This window comes from Ursus maritimus, unplaced genomic scaffold (genome assembly GCF_017311325.1).
Source record: "Ursus maritimus isolate PB19 unplaced genomic scaffold, ASM1731132v1 scaffold_24, whole genome shotgun sequence".
Lineage (NCBI taxonomy): Eukaryota > Metazoa > Chordata > Mammalia > Carnivora > Ursidae > Ursus > Ursus maritimus.
Window position 1 is genome coordinate 12,451,553 of NW_024424897.1, and position 25,690 is coordinate 12,477,242.

The 25,690-nt window shown below is 37.2% G+C and overlaps 1 protein-coding gene and 1 non-coding gene across 8 annotated transcripts in view; one reads left to right on the top strand and one right to left on the bottom strand.

Moving 5' to 3' along the window:
- Positions 1 to 25,690, bottom strand: part of CEP112 (centrosomal protein 112) — a 413,330-nt gene that overhangs the window by 263,870 nt on the left and 123,770 nt on the right. The gene's annotated exons all lie outside the window — the stretch shown is intronic.
- LOC121105110 lies at positions 6,258 to 6,364 on the top strand. Its single transcript, XR_005837540.1, has one exon. It is a non-coding gene; the product is annotated as a U6 spliceosomal RNA (small nuclear RNA).

The following is a 25,690-nucleotide window of genomic DNA, read 5'->3' on the forward strand; positions in this document are numbered from 1 at the left end:
TCATTGAATCTTCTTGTTCTCCACTCTGTTGTTTTATTCAGTCCACATTTTAAACTTCAAACGTTGTATTTTTCACTGTTTTTCCATTGGGATTTGCCAGTTTCTCACTTGTTACTACCAATTTTTCTTAATGTCCTTGAGCACAACTATAATAGCTACTTTAAATTTTTTATCTGCTAAACCTAGATCTAATTCAACCTGAGGTGGTCTCCACTGATTATTTTCTTGAGAATAAATAGGTTATGTTACCTATTTCTTCTTATGTCGAGTAATTTTGGCTTGTATCTTTATGAATAAGACATTGTAGAGAGCGTGGATTCTGTTATTTTCCTCCGAATAGTATTAATGTTATCAATATTAATATAATTAATGTCAATTGTTTGTTTTTAGCAGGCAGTTAACTTGGCTGAATTCAAACTATAAATTCTAATTTTCTTAATATATTGTGGACATATTCCTAAACTAATAAAAGTAGTTCACCTACAAAAAAACAAAACAAAACAAAACAAACACCATAAATTCTGTTTCTTCTGTTGGTGACAGAAGTTCGTATATAAATTCAGCTCCTTTAATCTTACCTGGGCTGCTTAGAGTATTCTCCAACCATGCATGTTTCAGGGATCAGTCAGAAATACAGACCAAGATTATACGAAGAATTTGGGCTTCCTGTTTCACTTGTTCACTTATTTCCTAGGTATCTCTCCATCTTAGTTTGCCAGTGGTTGCCCCATTCTTTCATCTGGTTCTCCAAGCACTAAGATCACAGGTATCTACCCACATTCTAACTGTCCCATATGGCACCAAATGTGGAAGAATAAATGCTATAAAAACGGGAAACTCACCTTTCCTTCTTCCAAGAATGTACTCCCTTCCACTATTTTGTACAGAGCTTCTATTTGCCAGAGGATTAGTCTGAGAGGAGCTTACTTGGCCATAATATAAACTGGAACCCTCCCTCCTTCTTTGTTGTTTTGACTGGCAGATGAGTCTTCATTCTTTAGGAGGTTCAAATGCCAACTCTTTGGATAGAATTGCTAGCTATGTCTCTTGTCCTGTCAGCACTGTTTATATACTGCTACTATAGCATTTTTTTTCACCCAGGAGGGTCATAGTTTTATTGCTGGGTTTCAGGGAAGGGACTCAAATCCACCCAGTCTCCCTCAGCTTGGCCACCAAGTCCTCTGTGGTCTCCGCCTTGATGCCAGCTATACACAGGGGTGGGTCCTCCACACTAACCACGGAGAGCTGGAGGTCAGGTAGATACTCAGGTCTCCTGGTTTGATTTGTTAATGTTCTTGACTTTCATGATGTTGGGCAATGTGACATAGCGGGCTTTGCTGAGCTGCAGGTCGGCGGTCACCACGGCAGGCAACTTCAGGCGCAGGGTCTCCAGGGCCCCATCAATCCCCCACTCCACTTTCACCTTGACCCTTCCAGTGTCACCTGGGAGGTGAATGTGCCCTGTGGCCAGTCTAGAAATCCAGCTGTCATCTGCCCTGTCTGGTTACAGTCACAGCATTTTATGTGTACCTTTACGGTTGTTAATTTATATATTTATCTTTTCTAGGATAATGAAATCTCTTTGAGGCTAGGGGAATGGAGGATGTGGGGACATAACGTGTCTTCCTCTTATTTATATTACATACCTTGAGCATACTACATGTATAGATTAATTCAATATTTGTTTCATAAATTTATATTATATCATCTAGATAGAACCAGAGCAAAACCATGGAACATAGCAACCTCAGCACTATTGGTATTTCTGGTCAGATAATTCTTTATTGTGGGGACCTTTTGGGTGCATTGTGCTATGTTTAGCAGTATCCCTGGCCTCTGTTCACTAGATCCCAGTGACAATGTCCCTCCGCCCCACTATTCTGACAACCCCAAAATGTCTATAGACATGCCAAATACGTCCGGGAGGGGCAAAATCATGCCTGATTGAGAACCACTAAGCCAGAAAATATGATTCTTTATCAAATTCCATGGAGTGAAAGAAGCCTTAGGTCTCATTTGGTTTCTGGGGGTTTGATGTTCAAACAAGGTTTAGGATATTGGTAATGGGGAATAACCCGAAAAAGCAATTACCATCCAACTTCTTAGAGAATTCAATGCCATGCAATGCTCATAAATGACTATAATGGCTCCATGACTAGGAATTTGCTTGTTCCTACAGCATGTGCCTTATAGGTATTTTTGACTTGGAGAGAGAAGACTCAGATAATCCTAAACTGATGATGATGATGATGATGATATGCTTGCATAGCTCTTTGCAGTTTATGAGTTTTTACATGTATTTTCCCAACTAGGTATATATTTACCTTTTTAAAAAAATTTTATTTATTTATTTATTTATTTGAGAGAGCGAGAGAGCGTGCATGAGTGGGGGAGGGGCAGAGGGAGAGAGACAAGCAGGCCTCCCACTGAGTGCGGAGCCTGATATGGGGCTCAATCCCAGGACACTGGGATCCTGACCTGAGCTGAAGTCAGACACTTAACCGACTGAACCACCCAGGTGCCCCTAGGTATATATTTCAAGTGGAAATTTTTATTTCATTTTATTTTTTTAAGATTTTATTTATTTGTCAGAGAGAGTGAGAGACTGAGCACACAAGAAGGTGAGTGGCAGGCAGAGGGAGAAGCAGAGGCAGGACTTGATCCCAGGACTCTGGGATCATGACCTAAGCCGAAGGCAGACGCTCAACTGACTGAGCTACCCAGGCGTCCCTCTAATGGAAAATTTTAAAGAGGAAGCAAAAACTAATAAGGGGCAAAACTAATAACTATAATTAATTAAGAGAGTCTACTCTGCATGGTAATTGTACTTAACATGTATAGATTTTTCAGTGTCAAGAAAGGAATGTTTTGTAATTATCTAGTTGGACTGATGCCACGATTTGTTCCTTTAGTTTCTCAAATGACCTTTGAAAGGTGACAGAAGAGACTGAATTCAGATATGAAAGGAAGAGAAGTAGTTAAGTCTTAAAAAGGCAAACTCTGAAAGGCAAACTGAATGACACCCAATAATATGAAGTGGAGGAGTAGTTCATATATGAACAAGAGAATGGTGGTAGCTAAAACGTTCTTGTTGCACAGAATGAAAGGGTGATTGTTGAGATTATCAGCATTATGGACATGATATAGGGCAGATAGAGGTAGTTCAGTAAGGAAGTCCATGGAGCTATATATAAAAGTAGCTTAGTGTATCAGTTTCCTAGGGCTGCATAACAAATTCCCACACACTGAGTAGTCTAAAACAATAGGAATCTATTCCCTCTTAGTTCTGGAGGCCAAAAGTCTATAATTGAGGAGTCAGCAGCACTGCACTCCCTCTGAAGGCTCTAAGGGAGAATCCATTTCCTGGCACTTGCAACTTCTGGAGACTGTTGACACCCTTGGATTGTGACTATATCTCTCTCTGATCCATCTTCACATCACCTTCTCCTCTGTGTCTCTTCTCCATAGTAAAGAGGTTCACGATTGGCTTTAGGACCCACCTGGACAATCTCCTCATCTCAAGATCTTTAACTCAGTTACAGCTCCAGAGATCCCCTTTTTAAATAAGAACATTCACAAATTATGAGGATTAGGATATGAACGTATCTTTTTGGGGGCCACCATCAGCCTGCTACATTTGGGTTGATAATGTATAGTCTACTTTCTGTTTTCGGGCTCTAATACTAGCTCTAGATCAAACTTCTGCTCATCTCTGGAAGTCTTCACTTCAAACACACTATATCAAAGAGCCCATCTGGAGTGACGTCATCAAGATGGTGGCATAAATCATTCCCAACTTCAGTGCCCTTCACCAAAAGACCAACTAGCAACTATCCATAGACATGACACCATTGTGAAAATCCCAGACCCAAGGATATGAATGAAGCACTCCCATGGACCACAGAGACTGAGACGGATCACATTAAAAAGGTAAGTGGAGTGGCTCCACTCTGCATCACCACCCATCACCCCAGGCCAGGATTACACTGCACCAACAGAGCCACCCTGGTTTCTCCAGTGGAAAAAGGAGAGCCCAAGGTGGACATCCAGTTCCCCCAGTATTGCAAGACGCTTCCCAGAAATCCCACTACAGTAATCAAAACAGTATGATGCTGCCATTTAAATAAAACAAAAATACACCAATAGAACTGAAAGCCCAGAAACAAATCCATGCGTATACAGTCAACTAATATTGGACAAGAACGCCAAGACTATTCAATGGGGAAAAGATAGCCTCTTCAATATATGGTGTTAGGAAAAATGGATATTCACATGCAGAAGAACAAAACTGGGCCTCTATCTCACTCCACTCACAAAAATTAACTCAAAATGGATTAAAGACTTAAATGTTAGGCCTGATTCTATAAAACTCCTAGAAGAAAACAGGATGAAATCTCCTTGACATTGGTTTTAGCAATGACTTCATGAATATGACACCAAAAGCATAAGTAACAAAAACAAAAAGAAACAAGTGAGACTACATCAAAATGAAAAGCTTCTGTACAGCAAAAAAAAGGAAAAAAATAATCAAGACAATGAAAAGATAAACTACAGAATGGGAGAAAATATTTCGAACCACATATCTGATAAGGGTTAATATCCAAAATGTATATAAAGAACTCATATAACTCAACAGAAAAAAAGCCCAAATAATCCAATCAAAAAATGGGCAGAAGAGCAGAATAGAAAATTTTCCAAAGATACTCAAATGGCCAACAGGTAAATGAAAAGGTGCTCAACATCACTCATCAGGGAAATGAAAATGAAAACCACAATGAGATATCATTTCAAACCTGTTAGAACAGCCATCATCAAAAAGACAAGTGATAACAAGTATTGGCGAGGATATAGAGAAACGAGAACCCTTGTGCACTGTTGGTGGGAATGTGAATTGGTGCAGCCACCATGGAAAACAGTATGGAGGTTCCTTAAACAATTAAAAACAGAGCTATCATATAATAGGCCTCAAGTGTAATCACAAGATGCTTATAAGAGGGAAGCAAAAAGGTCAAAGGAGAGACAAGGCAGCATGAGAGACGAAGCAATGGAGAAAAGACAATGTGATTAGGGTCCCAAACCAAGGAATGAAGACAGCCTCCAGAAGATGGAAAAGGCAAGGAACAGATTCTTCCCTAAAACCTCCTGGCAAAAACCAGTCCTGACCACTCTTGACCTTAGGCCCTAACTTTCATTTTGGACTTCTAATCTCCCAAACTGTAAAATAATTAATTTGAATTGTTTTAAGACACTGTGTTTGCGGCATAGCAGCGAGAGGAAACAATAACAACTAACAAAACTAGTATATATCCAAACCTTAGAATATATCAAGGGCTCTCTGAGGTACTTAATATACATAACATTTATAACTGCATTAACAATGCTGCATGGACAAAAAAAAAATAAGTAGGAAATTCAACAAATTTAAAAGTTAAATCAGGCAAAGAAAAAAATTCATAGGTTAAATTTTGCTACTCTTTGAGCATTTTAATTTTTTGTGTTTCCTTTGTTACTTAACTCCTTCTAGGTAATGTCACCAGGTAAAAACAAAACAAAAAACAAAAACCTAAAAAGCCAAATTATTTCTTCCCAAAGGGCATATTTACATTTAACAGTGGCAAATTTGGATGAGATAGGACCCCGGATAAAACCACCCAAAGACTCTCCAGTTAGTTCTAGATATTCCCCTTGACCAATATGCATCTACCCAAACATGCAAACTCTGAGTGTGGTTAAGTGCAGGGAATCAGTATGGTTAGGAATTAAAATTTCTGGAGATCAACGAATGACTGCTAAGACTTGCAAAAGGAAGACGTGACCAAGGAAAGTTTTGTTTTTCGAAAGTCATAAGACTAGAACCTGGCCTAGAAAAGAAGTGTGCAAGGGATAATGAGGAACGAGGTACTACTGAAAACTCCAGGGCACCCCAGGGATTATGAAAGCCTGAAGAAGAATGCCAATTCACAGCTAAGGTGACTTTTTAGAAAAAGTTTTAAGAACCTATAAGGAAATGCTGCTGCCTAGCATTTCTGCACTCCTCATAGCAAAGACATGTATCACAATTTTGAAACCTACTGTGGGGGTGCGTAGTGCTAGCCCAATTCAAAACACACACGGACAAGGGTGCCTGGCTGGCTCAGTCAGTAGGGCATGCGACTCTTGATCTTAGGATTGTGAGTTCGAGCCCCATGTTGGGAGTAGAGATTACATAAAAATAAAATAAAATATTTAAAAAATATTAGCCAAAATACAAAAGGACAGTGCTCACTTTGCCAGCACATATACTAGAACTGGAACGATACAGAGAAGATTAGCATGGCCCCTGCACAAGGATGACACACAAAATACACAAGGATAAAGTGCTTTCCTGAGTCACAAAGTAGGCTGCATATAAGATAATCATATAACCACTGAATCCTAAAAACCAAATATAAGTGTATTTCTAGGGATAACAAAATTATGTTTAAAATGTCCATAGCAAACCTGAGAAGATTGTTTTCCATTCTTCTTCTTCCTAAAAGAATACAGTACTTTGAGTTTACAACAGAGTCATCCAACCTTTTATTAAGTCATTCATCAAAAATTGGTTAAGACCTACTAAGTGTTAACCACTAAATTATACTAAGGAACAAAGCTATATGAGAAACCTGTCTTTCTAAGAAGACGCCATCAGGTAAAGGGAAAAAATATATTATTACCAAATATTGTAACAGAGGTTCAAACACAGGGTCTTGAAAAACAGAAGGAGACAGTTCAGAGAGATTTCATTCCACTCCATTCAGGAAGAGACAGATCGGTAGGAAACAGATCTCTACTGTAGGAATCTCCATCCTATTATGGTGAATCAGAACAACAACCTTCTTAGAAGCCCCACGGTGGCAAGTGGGCTTACATACAGCAACAGTAAACGCAGACCAAAGAAAGCCAGCAGTTCCCACCATAATCCTGCCTCAGAGGACAGCATTGATAGAACCATGGGCAAACACGCAATAAGACTCAATGAAACTACGATGCTCCAGTGCTAAACCAGCTAGAGACTTCTCCCTTGATACCAGGGGAAACACTCAAAAAGGGTATAAAGAAGTGCTGTGGAACTCTCTTCTGACAAGGACCTTATATCGTCAATGATTTAGGCTTCCCCAGCAGACTCTGCCCCCAGAGCCAGACTCCAGTCTTGAAGAACCACGACTAGTTTTGAAGCACGTTATCTATGACTAAGAATGAGGAATCTTCTTCAGCTATCCAAAAATCTCTTAAAAACATATGGATTTCAGCTAGGAGATCCATCAATTCCTTGAAGTCAACTGGATTTTAAACATGTTTCAAAAGAACTGATCCCGGCATCAACCTCCTACCCTCTATTTTCAGCAAGTTAGTCATGTTCCAGGAGCTGAGGCAAGGGTCCTGGCAGCAAATTTTGAGACCTACTTGGTAAGATACCTGCAGAAAACCTAGAAGAAGCATAAAAACGAATCCGATCTTGGAGAAATAACAGTCCAATTAAGGGGGGAAAACAAAAGAAAACAAAATCAAGTAGTAGTATAATATTATATATATTATATATGCTGAGTACTATGGGAATATGACAAATGGAAAGAGTCAATGAGAATTTGTGTAAGAAAAAGCCTCAGAAGATCAGCAGATTTGTGTGTAAAGTATAAAATAAAGCAATGTAGGTAAATTTGATGACATGTTTACACAGTTTGAAGTTTTACATATTAATTTTGTGCTAAACTAACTTCTGCCTATAATGTAGGCATATAAATAAATGAAAAGAACTCTACCCCAGAAAATAGAAGACCAATTGAAATATTTATGGTGAAATAAGAAAACCTTGAGAAAGTGATCCTTAAAGATAAAATAGTTACAGTGGATAGTGAAGAAAAATTCCTTTAAAATCTTTAAACTTCAAAAAAATCCCAAATCTAATGTTTCCTTTTATGTTTCCTATATTTAAGAAAGTACTGATTAAAAGTTCCATATATAAATTATTCATCATACATGCAAAGCTACATACATACCCACCAATACAGCTTACTTTACAGGCAGTCGTGTATCAGTAGGTAATAAGGAGAGACACATTCATCCTATATAATGACAAAGCCTAACTACATTGAAATAGGTGCAGGACCACTTCCTGTTACTAGGGAGAGGAAAAAGGCAATGTGAAGTCATTCAAGCAGAATAATAAGTAAGCCAAAGCCAGATCAAAGGAATATAGGAGAAAGGCTGAAACGTGAAGCTGAAATATTTATTTCCTTCAAAACATCATCTATGTCTTGTCCCTGGGCAGTTCAATATTTCAAAGCAGCTGGAAAATATTCTCACTTACATTCATTACTATGCACAAGTAGATCAAATTTTAAGTGGGCAAATTTTCTCTTTATTTACCAAACATAATATTTATCATTGAGAAAAGTTTTTCTGCTTATCAGAAATGATTTCTAAATTATGTGAAATAATTATAAAGTCCTAACAGACACTTTTTAGTACTTCCAGTGGATGAAGCTGCTACAAACTATAACATGGTGTAACCAAAATTTTAATGTCTCCACAAATGATGAAACAGAGTGAACATTTATTGAGGGTTTACTATGCTCATTGATTTAGAGCAGTTCCTGTACTATTTCATTTCATTTTTATACTGATAAAGTTATCATTTATTTTTTTCACCAATGAAAACAAGGAAGCTTAGAAGTTTATATAAATATATTACTAAATCAGTTTGATGCTAATTGATTAAACTTACAAGTAGGTCCTTACTATGATTTATCCTCACATAACATGAATATTTGCATATCAAACCACTTCAGAACAGTTGAAAGCTAAGCTATTTATCAAGTATTTACTTAACACCTATTGTATCTGTGCTTGGTGCTAAAAATACAAAAATAATCAACTCATTGTCCCTGTATCCAATCTAGGAAAGACAAACTCTATGCTATTTTCAGTATGATGAAAGCTACACAATAATATGAACATAATGATATGAGCAAACAAGGACCGGAGGAATTCATTGTGTCTAGGATAAAATAGAAAAGCTTCATAAGGGCATGTCATTTGGTAAGATCATCACGAAGACTGTTGAAGAGGTGGTAACATACACATACAGAGGCTTAACTATGTATTAAAATGTAAATGTATTTGTAAAATACATATTTTTCTTTGATATTTGTAAAATATCTTTTATTTTCCTCCTTACCATCACACTTTTCATGAAAAGAGCAAATCTCCATCAGAAGATACTTATTTATTTCAAGGGAAAGATGAACACGGTAGAGGTAAGAGATTTCTAAAGATAAAGTTTTGTTTCAGATATAATAAAATATGCAACCATTTCTGCTGGTTATAAAAACTACACACTCTATCAGTAAGTGCATAAAAGTAATGTTAGCTGGATTTATGTTAGTTTTAAGAAACCAATCTTTATTTATAAACATAAATCACCCATGTTTCACTGACCATTTCTCCCTACCTCATACTACATTTTTTCCAAAGGCTCCAGTGGTTATCTTATAGGTGCTTAGTGATAAGTTCAGTCACTGTTAATCTGTTACCATGTGGTATTCATTAATTCATTTACCATTAATGTGTTAAGCAGCCATTATGTGCCAGGCACCTTGCTAGATGTTGAGAAAACATCAGTGAACTAATCACACCCAGTTCCCGTGCTAAGGGAGCTTTCAGTCTAGCAGAGAGAAAAAGACATTGAATTAATACAAATGAGAACAATGAGGATTCAATTCAATGACCAAAAAAGAAATATGGAGTATTAAGGATATAACAGGGTGAAAAACCTTAACTAGGAATTAGGATGAAAGAAAGTGATGTTAAAGTTAACTGAATTTGTATGTTGATTATACTTCAATAGAAAATAACATTTTTTTAATGAAAAAAAAAGTTAACTGAAGGTTGAAGAGGACTGGATAAAAGAAAATGCAGAGTAAGGGCATTCCAGCACAAAGGATAACAAATGGAGAAGCTGTGAGAGAGAAGACTGTGGCTAAATCAGGGAAGAGAACAGGGGCCAAGAGAGAAAAGGGCCTGTGATAAGGCTGAGAAGTACCCTGTCATACTGAAATTCCAGAGACAAAACTTTCATAGCTTTGTAGAAAAACTACAATGTGTGAGATGAAAAACATAATGGATGGGGGATTACAGGCATTGCTAAAGAAAAGGTTCGTGAACTTGAAGACTTAGTAGTGGAAACTAACCAAAACAAAGCACAGAAAGAAAAATAGAATAATAAAAAGCAAAGCATTGGTGACAACTGTCAGCAACCTAATATTTGTGTATTTAGAGTCCCTAAAGGAAAAGAAAGATGGGGACAAAAAAATATTTGAAGAAATTATGGCCAAAGCTTTCCAAATTTAATTAAAATTATAAATCTACAGATCCAAGACTCAAAGAACTCCAAGCATAAGACAAATAAAACTACATAAAGGCACAACATAATCAATTTGCCCCAAAACCAGTGACAAAGAAAAAAGAATCTTGAAAACAGCCAGAAAAAAGACATGTTGCAGAGGAACAAAAGTAGGGACAGCAGCAGATTCCTGGTAGAAGCAACGCAAGCAAGAAGACAATGAGGCGACATCTTTAAATTGCTGACAATTAAGTTGGATCTATGCCATGAAGGCAAGAACAATTCAGTATTAAATAATCTAATAATACATTTAATAATGACTAGATTACCTAATCCCAAAATGACCAATAAAATTGATAACCCTCCTGCCAGACTGACTGGGAAAGAGAGACAATGCAAATTAACAACATTACAAACAAGAGAGGTTCTGCACTATAGATTCTACACATATTAGAAGGATAAGAAGGCATATTAGGAAAGAAAGAGAAAAGAGAAGTTTAGTCCATACTTCCTAGCACATACAAAATTAACTTAAAAAAATGGATCACAATCCTAAATACAAAACCTGGAACTATAAACTTCCAGAAGAAAACCTTTGTGATTAGGGAAAAGATTAGGGATTAGGAAAAGATTTCTTAGATGTGACCCCAAAGCACCATCTGTGAGAGAACAAATAAATACACTGGACTTCATCAAAATTAAAAACACGAATTCCTTGAAATAAACCATTACAACAATGACAAGGAAAGCCACACACTGGGAGAAAAACATTGGCAAAACATGTATCTGTTAAAGGACTTGTATCCAATATATACAAAGAATTTTCAAGACTCAATAATAAGAAAACAAACACCCCAGTTAAAAAAAGAGGCTAAAGATTTGAACAGACAGTTGCCAAAGTAGATATACTTAGGGCAAAAAAAGGACATGAAGAGTTTTTCAACATTAGTCACTAGAGAAATGCAAATTAAAACCACAGCGAAGTACTTGGAGAAGCCTGTTGAAATTGTGAAAGTAACACCACTGACCATATCAAGTGTTGGCAAGGATAGGGAGGAAACAGAACTCCCACACTCTGCTGGGGGAATGTAAAATCACACAATCCACTCTGGACAATAGTTTGGCAGCTTTTTAAAGAGTTAAACATATACCTCCCTTATGATCCAGACATTTGACTCTCAGGTTTTATTCAAAAGGACAAAAAGAAAATGTCCACAAAAGACTAATGTTTATAGAAGCTTTATCTATAATAGCCCCAAACTGAAAACAGCCCAAATGTCCACCAATGGGTATACAGGTCAACAAATTATGGTATATTCATAGAACAGAATATTACTCAAAAATAAAAAGGACTGAACTATTGATATTCAATAAAACATGGATGAATTTCAAAATCATTATGCCAAGGGAAAGAAGGGAGACCAAAAAGTACACATAGCATATGCTTCCATTTATTTAAAATTCTAGAAATTATAGTGACAGAAAGGAGATTAGTGCCTGCCTGCATAAGGGGAAGTTAGGGAAAGGTGGGCAGGAGAGATTTCATAGGGACATAAGGAATCTTTTGGGAATAACTATATGCTTACATAGACATATGTTTTGTGTTGGTAGGTATGTCAGTGTATAGGTAAGTCAGAATGTGAAACTGTATGCTTTATGTGAAATGTATTTCAACTATAACTCAATAAAACTATTAAAATAACCCTGAATATATTAAAATGTTTATTCTCACTTATTATAAGAGAACTGCAAGTTGAAACTATATTGAGATACTATTTATCACATATCATCTATCAGGCAAAAAAATTAAAAAATATAACATATTCTGTTTGGGAGGCTGTGGGTCAAAAATCATTCTTATATGTAGCCAGTAGAAATTCTATACACACATACACACACATGAATTTGGCGATATACAACAAAATATATGTATATATATATGTTTATCTTTCAACCAGACAATACAAAAACACATGTCTACTAGGTTATTTGTTACAGCATCAAGTGCAATTGCAAATATTGAACCCACCTGTATGCCCATAGGTAGGACAGCTATTGCATAAATTGTGATTCATCCACACATTCATACTATGCTGATGTATGAATGACCTCCAGTTTATAACAAACAGTAAAAGCAAAGTGTAAGAAAAAAAAAAAAACCACTGAGATATACATATATCTTACATGTATCTGCTCAACTGTGCAAAAACAAATACAGAAAGGATCTGTCAGAGACTAACGAATGAGATCACCCATCTGCAGGGGCTGGGGCCAGAGAAGAAAGGACAGAAGGAGCGGAAGTGGGACACCGCTCCTCTGAATATACCTTTTAGTGCAGATCTCATTTTTGACACCATGTTAATGTTCAAAAAATAAAGAACAAAATCAATGAGGATGGGGGGGTGCGATTCTAAAATGAAATGCCAACAGAAAAAAAAAAATCTCACAGGACTTGAGCTCCTTCAACGAGAAGAGAACTTCTGCCCGTTTTGGTCTGGCTCTCTCCCACGCTTGCTAATGAGGGGGGGCTTTGGGAGAAACAATCCTCAAGGAACTGTCCAGCCCCCTCCTCTCTCGGAGAATGTCCCCTGCCGTGCACAGGATCTTGCTTGGGCTTTGACCAGACAAGTACATTAAATTCTTTTTTTTTTTTTTAAGATTTTATTTATTTATTCGACAGAGATAGAGACAGCCAGCGAGAGAGGGAACACAAGCAGGGGGAGTGGGAGAGGAAGAAGCAGGCTCATAGCGGAGGAGCCTGATGCAGGGCTCGATCCCATAATGCCAGGATCACGCCCTGAGCCGAAGGCAGACGCTTAACCGCTGTGCCACCCAGGCGCCCCAAGTACATTAAATTCTACGAGGAAGGATTCCCAAGCTGCATGTTGGCCACACATCTAAACCACAGCCCCATCTACCTGCTTCTTCTATTTTTTCAAATTAATCCTCAATTTGAAAGGGAAAAGAGGTATTATTTACTGGCTTATAATCACTTCCAAATAAAAAATGCTATAAATTTTTCAGGTTTTTTTACAAGTTTACATTAAGAATTTATTTCTACTGAATAGACCCTCGCTGTTCCTAATAAAACGGCACCATAATTTTATTCTCATTAATAATCTTCCTTAACATTCCTAAGGAAATTTATAGAAGCATCCCATTCCCATATATTTTTTTTTTATCCCATTCCCATCTTAATTCAGACTTTGTTAGTAAGAATTTGTGATAGTTCTGACAGAGGGGATATTTAAGTTCACTTTTATTTGTTCTAAAATAAATATCTTTTTTTAATTACTCTAGAATTTAAGTTTTTTTTAAAAAGATTTATTTATTTATTTCAGAGAGAGAGAGAGAGAGAGAGCATGAGCAGGAGGACAGAGGGAGAGAGAGGAGAATCTCAAGTGGACACTATGCTTAGCATGGAGCTCGATGCAGGGCTCAATCTCACAACCCTGACCCCGAGACCATGAACTGAGTCAAAACCAAGACTGGGATCCTTAACTGACTGTGCCACTCAGATACCCCCCAAATTTAAGCTTTTAATGTAGCAAGGAAAACCATATTTGTATGTAAAGAAAACGGAAATAAAGCCTGAAAAAAAACCCTCAAATATTTGTGAGATTTCTACAGAATAAAGTGACAAATTAAGAACAATTTCAATTAAACCTTATCGAAATCAATAAATGTTCTTATCCAGTTAACTAAATGTCTTTTCAAAATAAATACAGTTTGAAATAACATTATATAGGCCACATTGAATCTATTTTTAAAAATAAACATAACTACTTAAATAAATTTTTAATATACCTTCCAATTCACACCACCTAAATAAAATGGCTGTAACTGGAAAGATGGGAGATCGTGGTGAACAGTCCCTCTTGAGATGGAGCTGGAATAGACAAAGCTTTTGTACATATGGGCTGCAATTTCTACAGCTTCTCGGCCTCTCTTTGTGCATCTGCTCCATTTTCTTCTTGGCCTCAACTTCACTACTCAGAACTCGAGCTTGCATACGGCCCATAGTGGCTGCCTAGCCAATCTTCATCTTGGTAACTTTCCAAGTTTCCAGCTTCTGCCCTGATTTAGTCTCTAGGTTTCCCAGTTCTAAATTCCCAAAGAACAAGCGGTCATGCACTATAGCATAATGGTTAGGATTAGGGGCTTTAGAGTCAAACACAGGCAATCTCGAATCCTCGCACCTCCACTTACTAGCTGTGTCACCTTAAGCTCTTTGTATCTCTGAGTAAAACAAGTTTGCTGCCCTTGGTTCAGGTGTCCACTCTAGACCCAGTGTACATGGCAGAGAAGGAGAGTGGTCCTATGCAGAGAACATGGTGGGTTGCTATCAGAAGATGTGGGCAGGGTATATTCTCCCATTTGGGACTTCAGGGAAGAATAAGCAATAACATATACCTAGTGTATGTTGCTATCTATGAATCACTGGGATCAAATCATTTAAAAAGCACAAAAGGAGATTTACTGAGTGACACAAAAGGTAAAAGTCCACATTCTATCAGAAAAAGAGCACTGAATTAGGAGTCAGAAGGCCTAGGATTAAGTCCCAGCTCGGTCATGTATGAACTACACCACACTGGTTAAATTGCTTAATCTCTTTGAACCTCAGTTTCTCCCTTTAAAATGCAGATAATCACAAACAACCACAGAAGATTCTTTTGAGGATGAACTAAGAGGATATATACTGAAATCATTTTAACTATAAAGCATTAAATAAAGCATTGCTGTATTAGTTTATCAACTTTCCACCAGGCTTAAATTTATTTCACCACATTTCATTGCTAAAGTGAATTTTGACTGTAGTAAAACTCAAGAAGCTAAATATATAAACTGCTTAAAACAATGAGTTTTCCGGGGGCGCCTGGGTGGCACAGCGGCTGCGCGTCTGCCTTCGGCTCAGGGCGTGATCCTGGCATTCTGGGATCAAGCCCCGCATCGGGCTCCTCTGCTGGGAGCCTGCTTCTTCCTCTCCCACTCCCCCTGCTTGTGTTCCCTCTCTCACTGGCTGTCTCTATCTCTGTCAAATAAATTAATAAAATCTTAAAAAAAAAATGAGTTTTCCAAACTTAATTCCTGAAGAAAGAATCTAATAAACCTGAAAGCCTCACGTTACAAATTAAATCTACTGTGTGAAATAGTGTCACAAATGTCTCTGTCAATAAGAGGCCTCCTGAGCATCATATCACACTGACACTAATTTAAAGCAGTGTGTTCTCATGAGAAGAAGCGCAGAATTGTGTAACGACACATCTACAAAGAAGTGCTTGACAGAATAGAAACTTCCTTTTCAATCTGAAACAAGGTCACTACATATTTCTGTCCTCTCTTCAAGCCTTCCATCATACTTCTTAGAGGAAGGGTTATGTCAGCATGCTCACTGGGGCTAAGGAATGCTTACAATAAACGGGAAACTTTGACTGCTCTCCATCTAAAATGGTTTCAGATGCTCAAGCAGAGGGCAGAAAAGAGAACAGATGGGTTCCCCCCCCCCCAGTGATACTTAAGAGTGCTATTTTTAAGAAGAAAATTATGTTCAGAGTTTGTGGGAACTTCCCAAAGTATAGGGATAACTTTTCTTAAGATGACACAAATGTCTGCATCAATACAAAATGGAATACTTTTTAAATCACCTAACAAAAAATGAATATAAATTTTTGATGGTGCCTTCCAGTAATTGATCCATAATTTTCAACTTCAAATATCACGGTACCAGTTGCAAGAAAAACAAACTATTCTATTCCCATTAATTACTTAGAAAATTATTAAACTGAAACTTTTAAAATATATTATAAATATATGTTCACATCATAGCCACAAACTGCAGGAGGAATGACGACAGTTCATGGGTGTGATAAACTTTCATGATGAACTGGAACTTTCTCTACCAAACAAGGTGACTCTCCTCAGTAATAATTTCAAACACTGCTACCATTCAAAACCACTGATTAGTCATAATAGCGCAAGCTAAGGAACAATTAACTTCCCAAGTAAAGAACTTGAAATGTTTCTCATTATAATCACATAGCACCCCTTTAAAAAGCAAAATCAAAGAATCAGACATCAAAAGACCATTAGGTCTTTCAATATAGACCATTTCCAGACCTACTTTACTCCACATCAAACCTCCTTCGGGGTATTTTCATTGTTCACTAAGAATAGAGATATATGGTTCAAATTACCAAAAGTTTCTTCAAAGTTCCTTGACATTTGTGTATTCCACACCTAAAATGATTAAATGTTCTATCAAGTAATAAAAAACTAGAAGATCAGAATTTTAACAAAGTCCCCAATTTTTAAATTCCTTGTTAAATTTCATGACCTCAAACTTCAGGGACTATAAGTTAGGAAGGAATAAAGGAAATGCAGTAAGGAAAATAAAAGCATGTTTTTCTTAAGGATGGAAATGTTTGACATTCGCTTATTTATTGTTTATTATAGTCTGACAAAAATCTTTCTTCCAGAAAACCAGGTCTGTTTGCTTTACTCCTAACCTCATGCTTGGACATTAACACGTTACCACGTTCATGTCTTGAAACATTTTATTCCTTCTGGAAGGGAAATTCTCTCTTCTCCACCAGCTCCTTTTCTGTTCTTCAAAACCTAGTTTTATTGCAGAGAGATATTCAGGAAAGTTAAGTCTTCCTCCAATGTCAGTTTCATCATATACCACACTGCTACCAATTCTCCAACCATTTGCTATTCCCTACGGGAGACAGTACATCCTTCTGCCCCCACCTTTGGGGGATTTGGGGTCCTTCTCAGTCTGAACCATGAGTCTCCTGTATTCCTGATCCAAGAGGGCTCCTTTTCTCCAGTTCTTTCACATGCCCTCTTGCACTTTTCATCCCTCCATATTGGGTTCACACTCTTCCAACTTCTTGGATGACTTTTACCATATATAAGAAAAAGTGTATCAGTATGTAAGCCACTGTGTTCAGAGTATACCTTGGGGATACCATCAGAAAGAGATCTGTTATTAAAATTAACACCAGACTGAGAGTTAGCTTATATGAATTTATTACTGATAAGACTTATTTTCTGAGTCTCCATGAAGAAATAACTGCGAGAAGTTATAACCATTAAGGATGTTTTCCAGTATTTCAGAAGTGTTATTTAATTTTGATTTCTTCCTTTATACTTTTAACAAACAGGCTTAAATCCAATGTGAAATTAATTGAGCTTAAAGAAACATCGCTTTCAATATGGGAGATGATCTATCTCTATCTTGTCTCCATTATGCTTTGTTTGTAAGACTTGATTTCTTATCACTAGCATTGACACTATTTTTCTGATTTCCAAAAACACAATAAAATATTAAAATGACCACATAAATGAGCTGCTGCAGCAAAGGGAGACAACATTCACATACTCCCCAGTGGCCAACAAGTGTAAAAACCTAACAATTCTATTGTGACTCTCTTGGCATAAAGGTGGTGATGCCCTTAATTTACTATATTTTATGGTGATGATTATACATGGATGGATATGGAGGGTAAAAATCTGTCAGAGTACTTTTAGCACCAATCAGCAGAGGAAAATTTTGTTTGCAAAGCCTAACAAAGGAGATACCGGTAAAAATATCCCAAAGTAGGGAAGGGCAACCCACCCAACTTAACTGCTCACTCTAATTTGACATAAATATGACTTAAGAACACCCAGCTCTCGTTGTTATAACTTTATGGTTATCAGACAATACTTAAATCAGTGGTTTGCATTCTGGAATAAGCCAGTCCACTAGAAAAGAATATTCTTACCAAATGCCTAGGAGCCCTTTATGTAATTCTCGGTAGGAATTCTTTTTGTGGTCTACAGTAGCAACTGAAACTAGGCTGATAAGGAAACATGTGTGCCACCTGCCAGAGTATCATTCTGAAGACCCAATAACAAAAGCCAAGTACAAAAATAAACAGCTTTCCCAGCAACTCCACTCCTAGGTATACACCCAAAGAACTGAACACAGGTACTCGAACAGATACTTGTGTATGAATGTTCACAGTAGCACTATTCACAATAGCCTAAAGATAGAAATCCAAATATCCATCAACAGCGGAATGGATAAAAAAAAAATATGGTGTATACGCACAATGAAATATTATCCAGCCATGAAAAGGAATGAAGTAATGATACATGCTACAACATGTATGAACCTGGAAAATATTATGTAAGTGAAAGAAGCCAGACACAAAGGTCACATGTTGTAGGATTCTATTCATATGAAATATTCAAAATAGGTAAATCCCCAGAGACAGAAAGCAGATTGGTGATTGTGAGGACCTGGGAAGGGGTGGAGATTGGGGACTAAGTTGTTTAATGAGTACAGAGCTTTATTTGGGGGTGATGCAAATGTTTTGTAACTAGACACAGATGCCATTGCACATTGTAAATCTACTAAAAGTCACTCAATTGTTCACTTAAAAATGGTTAATTTTCTATTATGTGAATTTCACCTCAAATTTAAACAAAACAACTAAACAAAAAAGCAAAACAACTGAAACTGTGGAGATGGGGCCCAAAGGAAAATGCCTACAAGGACCAGGCAACAAATATGAGAAGAATGAGCCCCAAACAACATTCTCTGCATAGAATTATATTGCCGCTTTGGGTTTTTTGGTTAATGTTGTTTAATTTTTTCCTTTAGTTTTCTCTCTTCTTTTTTAATCTGTCCAATAGAGACGTGTCTAATGAGAAATACTTTTATTAAATATTTGGAAATTTTTATTATGATTTCCTTTTTAACCTTAAGTTATTTAAAAGTACAATTTTAAGTTGACAAACCTGAGGGTTTATTTTTTTTTTATTTTATTTATTAGAGAGAGAGAGAGAGAGCACAAGCAGGGGGAGTGGCAGAGAGAGAAGGAGAAGCAGGCTCCCCGCTGAGCAGAGAGCCCAATGTGAGGCTCGATCCCAGGACCCTGAGATCATGACCTGAGCTGAAGGCAGACGCTTAACTGGCTGAGCCACCCAGGCGCCCAAACCTGAGGGTTTAAGAAGAAAACTGGCTGCTTATTATTGATTACTAACTTAATCACACCAAGAACAGAAGAAAAAGTGGTCTCGGTGACAGTGATTCTTTGAAAACTGTTGTGACTTCCATCATGACTTTATCCAAGCATTGTGCAATCAGCTCCAGCCACCTGTCGCCAAGAGAGAAGACGGCTTAGTGCTGTCAGATCCTGCAAGTTTCCAGAGAAACCAGAAATTCAAATTCATGTGAAATCTCCTAATTTTATAATGTTGGCAACTGATTCAAATTTTTCAAACTGTTTTTCAGGCCAAACTGAACACATGTGCAGAATGACTCAATCTGTAGCCCAAGAAAGCAGGGACTTGGGCAGGAGAACATCAAAACAGACAAGAAGCAAGTAGAGAGAGGGTGAAGATAAGAGCAGCATAAAGGAGAAACAATGAAGGGAAAGGAATGGCTTCTGTGACATCCTGGAATTCTGCAGGAAGTGAATTTAAAAGTGGAGTTTAGAAAGTGGAAAATAAGTACAAATATCCAAATATATAGTAATAAGTACTATAAAGAAAATTAAGGAAGTAAATGGTCTGAGACTAAGATATATATGTGTAAGTCACTGCCATAGAACAGCATGGAAGAATGGTTTCTAAAGCTGTGGTCTTTGATTGGATTGTCTATGGGGAGGATCCAGAGGGAACAGAGCATGGAATGACCATGCAATCAAGACTGGGTGGAAGGAAGAAAATCAGCAGGATGTGTGTCCCAAAAATTGAAGAAGAGAATCTTGTAGGGATGGGAGACTGAACAAAATCCACATCGAAGGTCACTGTGACCTTAGGAGAAGTTTGGTAACATGATAAAAGAAGAAAGAGGGGAATGGGCTGAAGAAAGGAAGTGGAAGATGAGAACACAGAGGAAATTCACAAAATAAGTGCAGAAACCCACCTATGAAAGCAGAGAGGGGAAAAAGATCACAGGTGGGGGGGCTGAGGGTGAGAAAGGGTGTTTTAAGGTGGATACCTACTCTTCTCTACATGTTAAAAGGACCAAGGCAGTTGAGAGATAATAAAGGGGTCTTAAATCAGTCTGCACAATGGAGAAACGGGCAATAATTGGGAAAGGAGACAGAGAATGCATGGGAGGATGGGTGTGAGGGATGACCTTATAAGTTCACAGAACACAGGAAAATAAGGGTCTAAAGCAAGGACATTAAGCAAAGTAGAAACTAGTTGGGTTTGGAGGTGCAAGAATAGAAATAACACCAATTTCACACGTAATTAGTGGCAGGTGGCAGGTGAGGAGGAAGAGATGACAAAGTGATGACAAATGCTTCCCTATAGGCTCCACGAACAAACAGTATCAGGAATAAAACAAAACAAAACAAAAACCAACAGGGATAAAAGCTCAGAAGGATGTGACTGTGGTCTATTGTATTAATAAAGCATGTATCAATGTGTGTGAAAAATTAAAGAATACTCATGGCAACAGAGAACATGATGATTTTCTGGAGTTAGAAAAAAAACATTTGGGAGATCTGAGTCAGCCTTTGATTCACTTATCAATTTTGCAGAAAGCTAACAGTGTTACACTGCTCGGGAGGTCATACAGCTCCACATGGCTCACTATCCTCCTGAAAAAGAGGCAAAGATCACAAAGCAAGCTGAGATCAAGGAATTTTTTAAAAATCAAGTTTCAAGGTCATGGGAAGGTCACCGTGTATTCAGATTTTAGTCACACAGACTAATCTATAATTGAATCTACAGTAAATCACAATAATTGATTATAAGATGATGATTCTGATTTCCCATAAACTGTTTTCATTATGCAATGATAAAAAGGATGGGAGAGTATATATTACACTTCAAAAAGAATTCTATTAGAAAATAAGTTAAGAATAGTTCTAGTCTCCGTATACAAAATGGCATCTCTCTAACTAACATCTCCTGAATCCTGCAAGTACTCACTAAAATACCTAGAAAGAGAAAGAGGGGGAAAAAGGGAGGGGGGGCGTCCCAATAACAACAAGAACTGACATAAACAAACAACCCAATGAAGGAAGCTGGGAGGAATCACCATAAATACAAAGCGAATGGAAATGGATAAAAATACCTAACCAGGTCCACCTGAGAGCAAATGGAAATTGGTCTTAGGAAATAGAACCAGAGAAAAATGAGGTAGAAAGACATCCTCTTTCTCCCTCAGGTGAAAGATTCTGTGTCTAAAATAAAATAAAATAAAATAAAATAAAATAAAATAAAATGGTAGCTGGGATTCTTCCATGTAACAGAAAACATCAGAGTAATATCCACAGATGCTTTATACACATCTGTTCAGAGACAGGAAGTCCCAGAAAACATCTGGATTGAGAGTAAAGAATGAATGATGGCATACTATATGCAGGGAGCTGTAATTTCCACAATTAAAGTAACATAGATGGAAACAAAAATAGGAAGAAACTCGAGCTCAATATGTACTCAGAACTATAGGACTTCCATTTGTTCAGAAGAACAGAGACTCACCACATAGGTTATGAAAAAGTATCCCATCAGTAAAGCAGAATTTCTAAAGGTAATACTTTCCTAGAAACTTTCAATTTCACTGGCAACTGACAAAGAGTGTTTCTGGCTAGCTGCAGCTCTCCAACAGAATAGGAACATTATACAAGCAGACACGGAGCAGAGACAGGACAATCCAGCCCCAAAACACATGGTATACTAATGCCAGATGGTATCTGCAAAAATGCACACACAGTAGAAGTTCAGTAAGTGCTTGTGAAATAAAACAAGACTGGACAAAATGTACCTTGTTCAAGGTTAAGTAATAAGGTATGAAAATACCAACTGGAGTCTGAAAGCTATTGTACAACCTGGGAATAGAAACATTTCAAATACACAGACAAGTGACTTATCAAGATGGTCTCCTATAATATCCAGAAGAAAGTATCAGGAACACTGTGAGGAGTTTGAATGACAGAAGACAGTCTCTATGAAATGGGGCATTAAGACTTAAGAATGATCTAAGGTAAAAAGAATACAATTAAGATTTAAAGATGGGAAGTGATTAGGATAAAGATGGGATAAAAAAGAAAAATTTAGAGCAGAATAAAAACTCATCATGGAAGTGGAAAAGAGAAGAAATGCAAGTGCAGAATGTCAAATTAGTGATGTTATAAACCATCTTAAACATACAGTCAGAGAACAAAAACACAGATAAAAACAAGAAAATTAGAAATATGAAAGAATAGGGGCGCCTGGGTGGCACAGTCGTTAAGCGTCTGCCTTCGGCTCAGGGCGTGATCCCGTTGTTCTGGGATCGAGCCCCGTATCAGGCTTCTCTGCTAGGAGCCTGCTTCTTCCTCTCCCACTCCCCCTGCTGTGTTCCCTCTCTCACTGGCTGTCTCTCTGTCAAATAAATAAATAAATAAAATCTTAAAAAAAAAAAAAAGAAATACGAAAGAATAAAAGATACAGAAATGGGGGTTCCTGGGTGGCTCAGTCGTTAAGCGTCTGCCTTCGGCTCATGGCGTGATCCCATTCTGGGATCGAGCCCCACATCAGGCTCCTCCACCGGGAGCCTACTTCTTCCTCTCCCATTCCCCCTGCTTATGTTCCCTCTCTCGCTGGCTGTCTCTATCTCTGTCAAATGAATAAATAAAATCTTAAAAAAAAAAAAAAGATACAGAAATGGACATAGAAGGAGGATGCTAACTATATATGTTCATATATGCTAAATGTATATGTTTATATATAAATATGATATATTTATATATATTTATATATCATATATATAGCAAAATATATGCTAATATATTTATGCTAATATATTGGCATATATAATATATAAATATATTTATGCTAATATATTAGCATATAGAATATATAGTATATATACAGAGAATACTAAATATATATTTATATATGCTAAATATATATTATATGCTAAATATATATTTATATTTACTATATTACATATAAAAAATATATTTTGTGTGTATATATATGTGTGTATATGTATATAAATATATATATATTTATATAGATATATAAAATAACTCAATTAAGATGTTGAATTAAAAATTCTGGAGACAGATCTGGGCCAGAGATAAAGATGTGAGATTTACTAAGTATATAGTACTTGAAGCTAGGGGGCTTGATGGGATCACTTGAGAAGAGGGTGTAAATAGAGAAGAAAAGATGGTCAAGGATTGAACTTGAAGAACTCTAAAACACAGAATCCTGATGGAAAAGGAGGATTCAGTTTAAAGGAGATTGAAAAGAAGCATCCAATCAATTAGGCAGAAACCCATCAGATGCTTCTGGTACCATGGAAGCATAGAGAAGAAAGAGTTTCAGGGAGAAGAAAAAGAAGTCCAAATTAGAGGGGGTCAACCCAAATGACATTACAGGGGGCCCCTTCTCCCACAGACACACAGAATGTACAGCTGCATGTAGAATAATTAACTCTGAAAGAAACCCAGAAACTTGCTGAGTAACTTCTATGTTTGCCCGGCTCTGATAGAGAATGGGGCCTGCACTTATGAGTCCCAGAGGGCTATGGCAAACAAAGCAGCAGTTCTTAATGTCTGCAGGAATAACGCACAAGTATACAATAGGGATGCATCAAATTGCGTAGGAAAGGCTGAAACACACACACACACTCTTGCCATAAACAGCACCCCCAGCACGGTGCCATATAATAGGGAGGAAGCTCCCAACTCTCAGCTTCTACCTGAAGAGCAGAGTTTGGACCCTAAAGATACACAAAAAAGATCAGGAGACAGGAAAAAAGGCATACTGCTATAGAAAATCATCGAAACACAAAAAAGATAGCAAGAGAGGAACAAAGGAGCAAAGGAATTACGAAACAACCAGAAAACAATTTTGTTTTTTGTTAACAATTTTGCCCTTTTGTTAAAGGGCAACAGTCAAGTCCACAAACTATCAATGATTATTTTAAATGTAAATGGATTAAATACTTCAATGTAAAGACATGGAATGGCTAAGTGGATAAAAAAGACCCAACTACCTGATACCTGCAAAACATTCACTTCAGCCTTAGGACATAAACGACTAAAACTGAAGGGATGGAAAAAGATATCCCACACAAGTGAAAACCAAAAGAGAGCAGAGGTGGATGTATACATCTATCACACAAAACAGACTTTAAGCCAAGAGACAAAGAAGGTCATTATATAATGATAAAAGGGTCAATTCATCAAGAGGATATAACATTAGTAAATATTTATGCACCCAACATGGGAAGAAAGAAATATATGAAGCAAATATTAACAAACTGGAAGGAGGAAACAGACAGTGGTACAGTAATAGTAAGGATATCAGTAACCCATTTTCAACAATGGATAGATCATGCACAGAGAAAAACAATAAGGAAACACTGGACTTCAGCTACACATTAGATCAAACGGACCTGCAGACATTTACAGACCATTCCATCCAAAAGCAGCAGAGTACACACTCTTCTCAAGTACACATGAAACATTCTCCAGCATAGATCAAATGCTAAGCCACAAAAAAGTCTTAATAAATTTAAGATTAAAATCATATGAAGCATTTTTCCAACCACAACAGTATGAAACCAGAAATCAATTACAAGAAGGAAGCTGGAAAATTCACACATATGTGGAGATTAAACAACATGCTACTGAATAATCAATGGATCAAAGAACAAATCAAAGGGGAAAACTCTCTTGAGACAAATGAAAATGGAAACACAACAACCAAATTATGGGATACAGCAGCAAGTCTAAGAGGATAGTTGATAGTGATAAACATCTACGTTGAGGAAAAAGAAAGCTCTCCCCTCAAAAGCCCTACATTTACATGAAAATGTGTTCAACATCACTAAACATTAGGGAAACACCAATCAAAACCACAATGAAATATCACCACAAACCTGGTACAAAGGATATTATCAAAAAGACAAGAGATAGCAGGTGTTGGTGAGGGTGTAGAAAAAGGGAATCCCTGCGCACTGCTGGTGGGTATGCAAACTGGCACAGCCACTATAGAAACCAGTACTGAGGCCCCTCAAGAAGTTAAAAATAGAACTACCATATGATCCAGCAACCCCACTTTTGGAAATATAACCAAAGGAAACAGAACCATTACCTTGAAGAGGTATCTATATTTTCATGTTCCTTGAAGCATTATTCACAAGAGCCAAAGTAAGGAAACAACTGAAGTGTCTATCTGTGGATGAATGGATCAAGAAAATGTGGTGTATATATACAATGACATTAGTCTCTATTAAAAAAGAAGGAAATCGTGTCATTTGCAACAATATGAATGAACCTGGAAGACATTACGCTATGTGAGACAGGCCAGGCAGAA